The following is an 8,072-nucleotide window of genomic DNA, read 5'->3' on the forward strand; positions in this document are numbered from 1 at the left end:
CTCATCCGGTTAGACCCATCCTTCTGGATAAGTCATGGTGACTGTTGTTACAGCATCTGGGTATGCAACATGACCAACAAATGGAGCACAGGCTGCAGAGAGAACAGTCTCCGTAAAATGGAATGAGGGAATCATAATTAGATCAGCTGTGGTCTTAGTGAATGGTGGGGCAGGATTGAATGGACCACTAATGCAACCTATCATACATTTCTGTTTGTGCCATGCAAACCCACCTTCTCTCCCATTGTCCCATACTGGTGGGGAGTGAGGCACCTCCTCCTTTTCCTGCGTAACAGGATTCTCGGGCCTTACTAGCCTCCAGATTTCCCTGTTTCCCAGTTTCTAGCAGTTGAGTTATTGCCTCCTGTTCCTGTGTCCCAGTGTCGAACAGTTGAATGACTCCCTCCTGTACCTGTGTCCCAGACTCGAACAGTTGAGTGACTCTCTCCTGTCCCTGTGTCTCAGTCTGGAACAATTGAGTGACTCCCTCCTGTTCCTGTGTCCCAGTCTCGAGCTGTTGAATGACTACCTCCTGTTCCTGTGTCCCAGTCTCGAACAGTTGAGTGACTGCCTCCTGTTCCTGTGTCCCAGTCTCGAACAGCTGAGTGACTGCCTCCTGTTCCTGTGTCCCAGTCTCGAACAGTTGAGTGACTCCCTCCTGTTCCTGTGTCCCAGTCTCGAACAGTTGAGTGACTCCCTCCTTTTCCTGTGTCCCAGTCTCGAACTGTTGAGTGACCCCCTCCTGTTCACGTGTCCCAGTCCCGAGCAGTTGAGTGACTCCCTCCTTTTCTTGTGTCCCAGTCTCGAGCTGTTGAGTGACGGCCTCCTGTTCACGTGTCCCAGTCCCGAGCAGTTGAGTGACTCCCTCCTGTTCCTGTGTCCTAGCCTTCAGCAGCCGAGTGACTGCCATCTATTTGTGAAAATTGATGTCCTCCACCTGTTCCTGTGTAACAGGCTCCAATCTCTCTGTGCTCACCTGCTGCTCCGGTGGAATGGAGTTGAGGGACTGAATGGACTCTTCACATTCCTTACAGCTTCTCTTGACTAAAAGCCTTTCTCCTGTTTGTGGAAAACACCATTAAAATCTGAATGATGTATTTTTGTATTTGACTCTCAGTAATTGAGCAAACAAGCTGACTGACTGAATTCAGAACCTGAATAACCTCTTCCTGTTCCCGTGTTATAAACTCAAAACTCAACAGAGTCTCAGTGATGTACAGCACGGAAAAGGACCCTTCGATCCAGTCGTCCGTTCTAACCAAATATCCTAAATTAATCTCGTCCCCCTTGCCAGCACTTGGCCCATATCCCTCTAAACCCTTCCCATACACGGACCCATTCAAATGCCTTTTAAATGGTGGAACTGTGCCTGCCTCCACCACCTCCTCTGGGTGCTCAATCCATATACACAGCAGGCTCTCATTGAATGTGTTGTACCTCATTTCCCTTTATAAATCTTTCCCCTCTCACCTTAAACCTTTGTCCTGTAATTTTGGACTCGCCTATCCTGGGGTGACTGTTTACATTATCTATGCCCGTCATGATTTTATAAACCGCTTTAAGGTCACCTCTCAGCCTCAAAACTTGAAAATACTCCCAGCCTATTCAAACTCTCCCTGAAAATCTAACCCTCCAACATCTGCAATATTCTTTTAAATCACTTCTGCATCCTTTCAAGTTTGACAACATCTTTCCGACAGCAGGGAGACCAGAATTAAAGGCAATATTACAAAAGTGGCCAAACCAATGACCTGGACAGGGGCAATATGTCATGCAAACGCATAGACTCAAAGCACGCACCAATAAAGGGAAGATCACCGAGTGTTTTCTTCACTACGCCATCTACCTGTGAGGGCACTTTCAAGGAACGAAGAACCTGCACCACCAGGTGACACAGTAGCTCAGTGGCTTACATTGCTGCTTCAGAGCGCAGCGATCTGGGTTGAATTCTATCCTTGAATGACTACCTGTGTGGTGTTTGCACATTCTCCCTGTGTCTGCGTGCGTTTCTTCTGGGTGCTACTTTTTCCTGCCACAGTACGAAGATATACCGGCAAGTGTAGATTGGCCATGCTAAATTGCCACAAGTACCCAGGGATGTGTGGGCGAGGTGGATTAGCCATGGGAAATGCAGGCTCAGAGGGACAGGGTAGGCGTTTCTCCAGTAGGATACTGTTTAGAGGGTGGGTGTGGCCTTGATGGGCAGAATAGCCTGTTTCGTCACTGGAGGGATTCTATAATTTCATTGGAGTTCCCTTTGAGTGGCAACTTTCGACAGAACTCTACCTACATATCTTGCCCTGATTTGTCTTGCCAAAATGCAACAGCTCACATTTATCTAAATTTAACTCCATCCACCACGCCTTGGCTCACCTAATCAACTTTCTCTCTGTTCGGAGATATCATTTTTCACTGTCGACTACACCACCAAATTTGGGATTATCTACAAGCTTACAGACCATACATCATATACTCAAATACAAATGATTTGTATAAGTGACAAGAGGCAGTGAAGTCACTGTTGACCTTTGTGGCACACCACTGGTCACAGGTCTCCAAGTTTAATGAACAAATATCCAGTGTCACGCCCTGTCTCCAATATTCAAAAAAATGTTGGTTCTAAATGGCGAGCTCTCCCTGGAGCCCAGGCAGTCTGACCTTGCTAACCAGTCTACCATGTAGAACATTTTGGTTTTCTTACTGAATTCCCTAAAGACAACCTCCCCTGTTCTGCCCTCATCAATCATCTTCATCACTTCCTCAAAAAATTCCACTGAGTCAGTGAGACGTGATCTCCAATGTACAAAGCCCTCTTCTGTCCTTGTCTTTCCAAATGCATGTACATCCTTTCCCTCAAAACCCCCTCCAACAATTTAGTCACCATTAGCGTCAGGCTCATCGATCTATAGTTACCTGTTTTTTTCCTTACTTTCTTAAATGATGACACTACGTTAGCAGCCCTCCAGTACCATGGCACCTCACCTGTGGAAATCAATGTTACAAATACATCAGCAAAATGCAGAGCAATCTCTTTCGTAGCTTCCCACAAACGTCTGGGATATAACTGATCAGGTCCCAGGGATTTGTTCACCTTTATGTGTTTTAAAATGTCCAACACCTCCTTGTAATATAGACACTTTTCAGGATATTATTAAACATTCTTCATTCTCTCGCGCTTGTAACTCCCTCCACATTATATACTGAGGAGAAATACTCATTTCATATCCCTCCCATCTCTTGTAGTTCCACGTATAGGTAGCCTTACTGATCTTTAAGGTGCCCTATTCTCTCCCTTGTTAATCTTTTGCCATGAAAAGATTTGTAGAATTTCTTCAATACCTCGTTAACCCTATTTCTGAAGCCCCAATTTGTGTTCACATTTTTCTGGCCCTATATCCCCGTTGACTATACACTTACTGCCCTTATACTCCTCTGGGGATCCACTTGATCTCAGGTTTGTTTACTTGACATGTTCCTCCTTCCTTACCTTGACCAGAGCATCAATATATCTAGCCATCCAGCACTCCCTGCACCCACCAGCCTTGCCCCTCTCACTAACAGGAACACGTTGGCTCTAGACTATCTAAAACCAAGTATTGATGGCCTTGCATTTTCCAACCATCCCTTTACCTGTGAATAGGATATTCCAATCAGCCTTTCACAGGGCTCACCTAACACTTTCAAAATTGGTCTTGTTCAAAGTTAGAACTTTATTGTTTACATCAGGTCTTTCCTATTCCATAACTAATTTAAACATAATACTTATGCGTAACAGACTTGAAATGTTAAATAAACACTTCCTGCTCCTCTGTAACAGGCTCGAGAGGCTGCATGGGATCCTCCTGTCCCTTTATAACAGCCACAAAACATTAAATGACACATCAACCCCTGGATTATAAGCAGCCAATAAACTGAACCTGATGGAGGTCCATTCCTTCTCAGTTACAGAAACAATGAACTCCAGGTGCCCTCTCAGTGACACCTCATACAGCTGCAGCAACAAATCCTTTTATTTTGAATGATTTTGTTGGCAAAATGCGCTAATATTCCAGAGTTCCACCTTTTCAATTAGCAACAGGCTAATATGGACTGAATGGCCTTCTCCTATCCTTCTGTAAGAGACCCATAGGGACAGAATTGCTTCGGCCTGTTCCTGAGCAGCAGTCTCAGTGCTCTGTGTCAAGATTATAAAAGGATTTGAAAACAGGGCACTTAAAACCCAGCGTAGCCTCACACTGGTCAATAAGTATCATACTGTAGGTTAAGGCATCTAGAAACTTGCCCATCCGATGTTTTTTTTATGTAGCTGATCTGTTATTTTATAACTGCTTCCTTTCCTAAACAGAGTGGAACACATATACACCCCTGCAGTGTTCTGTTAATAATATTGTATGCAAGGAAAAGTAAATAAAAAATTAAAGATTTATGGTCCATCCCTCAGCAACCATCATCCAATCCATCCAAAACCGGGAAATGTTCCCTTTTATAGTGATATGAAAAGTGATGTATGGAACTGGTTAACTGATTCTATTTTTTCAGTGACTGTGATTAATGCCAATCCCCATAGATTCTAATTGTCCCAGTGAAGGATTTACATCTTTTAATGATAAATGGGCGCCATTCAATGCGTTATCCCATAATATGAGCGGGACCATCACCGACAGTACTGACAGGGGTCAGCAGATCCAGAGAGAGGGGGAGGAGAGATCAGGATCTGAGAACATTAGACTGGAATGTTCCAACAATGGATCAGAATCTGAGAACATTCGACTGGAATATTCCAACAATGGATCAGAATCTGGGAACATTCGAATGGAATATTTCAACAATAGACAGGAGTTTATCCGATTATATTTGGTATCTTTCTGCATTTTATTGGTTGTCATTATCATGGCGGATCTATTACGCTCTTCCCTTTATGTAATATTTTTATTATCCCTTCCTGGCTATCGTTGGTGTTCCTGGTAAGTGTCACTATCCTTTTTTTTTCTATAAACTGGTTATGACTGTATTACTGCTCTTTCATATTTTCGACACTTCTGTCCACTATTATTTTTCCTGTTGAAACTCTGAATCCAGATATTTACTCTACAGACCACTACCTAACTACATAAATGAAGGTGTTCAATTACTGCCTCCCTCTGCTCTGGCAATGTTACTCATGGATCTCGATGTTGACCTACTCAATTTCAGCGGAGAACCGCAATGTATTGTATCTTTGCCTTGGTTATTTAAATATTAAGAGCATGTAGGTCACTGTCTACTGTTCTGGTTACAAACTCCACTTCCTTCCAGTGTTTCCATCCCATGCCTGGCCAATATCTGCGGCTGAAGCAGATGAGTCACAACTGTGGAAGATCCCTTTGATCATGAGCTGATTCCTGACACCATGCCCTGACCATTTCTAGCTTGAAATACTTACCACTCCGCGATGTATCTCACTGGCTTATTCCATCTCCTGTTTGAACCTTGAGTTATAAAATACAGTCTTAATGAAGTTAATAATCTGCTGCTGATGCTCCCAGCTTCAAACCTGCCCAAGAAAATCTGATTCGAACTCACACCAACCTCCCATCCATCTGTCATTCATGTTCACACGGATGTATATTGCTATTTTTATGGCAATGCCTTTATTTTAACATTCTCAAACACTTTACCTTATCTGTACACTCTGATGAACACACACACACGCAGAGAGAGCAAATCTTCCCATTGTAGGCAGTAATCTGATGCGAGTATAGTTAGCATATGATAGTAAAGTTTGCAATGCTCTCCATGCTGGGCAGATAGTGCAGTTTACTGAGCAACACACTAGCATGGTATACACAGCTCTCCATGCTGGGCTGGCATCTTGTCCCAGTTTGTGTTGTTTGTGGTGTTCTGTGAAGCAGATTCAGAATTTGCTGTAACAAACCATTTCAGATGATCTGACAATGCCTTTATTCAATGTTCTCATTCTTGTAATTTTACTCTCGAAGATCTCACTTCTCCAGTTAGTCCCACTGCTCTGTCTTTTTCCCCATATTTCCACAACCTCCTTCCAGTTAATCAACTGTCTGTTTCTGTCTTTAATGTGAATCTCTCTGTCCCTCTGTATCTTTCCCTGGCCTTGGTTTTGGCTATATTTTGCATCGATAGCTGGCATTGTGTAGCTCAGAAACAGTGAAATGTGTGTCAGGCTGTTTTTCACTTCCCGGTATGTCCCATGTGATGATCCATGGACAGGCGTGTTTCAGAAGTTATGAGACACATCCTTGTAACTTGGACTGTACCTGTGTTTGCCAACTCAGGTGACCTTGTGAACAGTAACACGGGGAAGCCCATTGACTAAAGGACCAGGCATCTAAATTGTCTGACAATGCTGTCACATTTTTTTTAAAAAAGGTTATTTTCTCTTTTTTTTTAACAAGAGATCTTAAAGTCCAAACTGCCGACTGTAAACGGCTAAAGTAACTAACTTTTAGGGTTTTAGCGTTTTTAATAAATAGTAGTAACAATGGCCAGCTCGCATAGTCCAGGCTTTCTAGTTTTTTCTTTATAGCTGTAAGTCATTAGGTGCGTGTGTCCCAGAAGAGTTGGAAGTTTTAGTAAATTATCCCTAACTGCTATTCTCTCTGAAGCTTCACTTGATGCTGTTTCCTCCTGGATTGGAGAACTGCATGTCTGAATGCTCTTTGTTACCATGGGGTGTGTTTCGGTGATGTTAGTATATTGGAACAGTTCATTTGTAGACGGTATTGTATCCATTATTCGGTTAAGGTTTCCAATAGTTAAGTTATTCTAAATTCCTCTTCATTTTGTATGGATTTTCATTAGAGTGTTTAAATATATTTTGTTTTAATTAATGGTGAGTGGTTTGGGTAGTATCATCACATCTGGAAATCCCACTTCGCATCCAACTTTAAAATAAGAAAATGCTGGCATTCAAGCTACCTTCTTGAAATAATTTGAGGCAGTCTGGTTGGTCTAACTGTGGACTCTTGTCTGGTTCTAAATCGATAATACCAAATTGGGTTTGAATTACAATCCCTACAATGTGCAAACAGGCCATTTGACCCAACAAGTCCACACCGACCCTCCGAGGAGTCACCTACCCAGAACCATTCCTCTGCCTAATTATGACATATTTACCCCAACAAGGCATCTCACCCACACATCCCTGAAAACTACAAACAATTCACCTGATGTGCACATCTTTAGATTGTGGGAGTAAACCAGAGCATCCAGAATGCTCTCATGCAGACACTGGAGAATATGCAACGGAGACCATTGGGTTCAAAAGTCGCGTATGGTATTGTTCCAGATGTTGAATTCGTTTGGTTTAAAACGTGTTTTGTGTATAAAGATTCTTTCAGTCACTGAGAGTTCTCTGGGTGTGGAAGAAGTGAAGTTGGGTGTTATACAAAAGGTAACGAAGGCAAAGCTGCAGGAATTGACAGACAAGCTGGAGTTGGGGTTGCGATTGTCTGTGAGAAAATGAGAGATAATTACGGCTATAGCTCGGCAATTACATTTGGTGGAACCACCATCAGACTCTTTGGAAATGGCTCGAATTCAATTTGAAATGAGGCGCCTTGAACATGAGAAGGAATTGAAACCATTTAAATTAAAATGAGGCATAGAAATAAAAGAAAAGGAAATGAAGAAGAAAGAGAGAAAGCGAGAGAAAAAAACCAGAGATTTTCAACTTCAAAAGTTAGTAATTAGAGAGGAAAGTTGACATAGAAGGTGGAGATGAAGGCAGACAGTAGGTTGAATGAGGAAGATAGTAAGGATGAGCAATCCTTTAGTAGCCAAAGGCCTGATGGGGTTTTGTTTAAATACGCCCAGGCATTGTCTAAATTTGATGAGAAGGATGGGGAAGTCTTTTTAATTTCATTTGAGAAAGTGGCTAAACAAATGCAGTGATCAGTTAACATGTGGATTTAGTTGATCCACCCAGAGCTGGTAGGTATTTGCATCCCTATCGGAGGACGTATCTGGCCACTATGAGGAGGTGAAGAACGCCATCTGAAGGGCATATGAACTTGGGCCAGAAGCTACAGACAGCGTTTCTGGAATCTAAAAAAAAA

The sequence above is a fragment of the Hemiscyllium ocellatum genome, unplaced genomic scaffold (assembly GCF_020745735.1).
Source record: "Hemiscyllium ocellatum isolate sHemOce1 unplaced genomic scaffold, sHemOce1.pat.X.cur. scaffold_150_pat_ctg1, whole genome shotgun sequence".
Classification (NCBI taxonomy): domain Eukaryota; kingdom Metazoa; phylum Chordata; class Chondrichthyes; order Orectolobiformes; family Hemiscylliidae; genus Hemiscyllium; species Hemiscyllium ocellatum.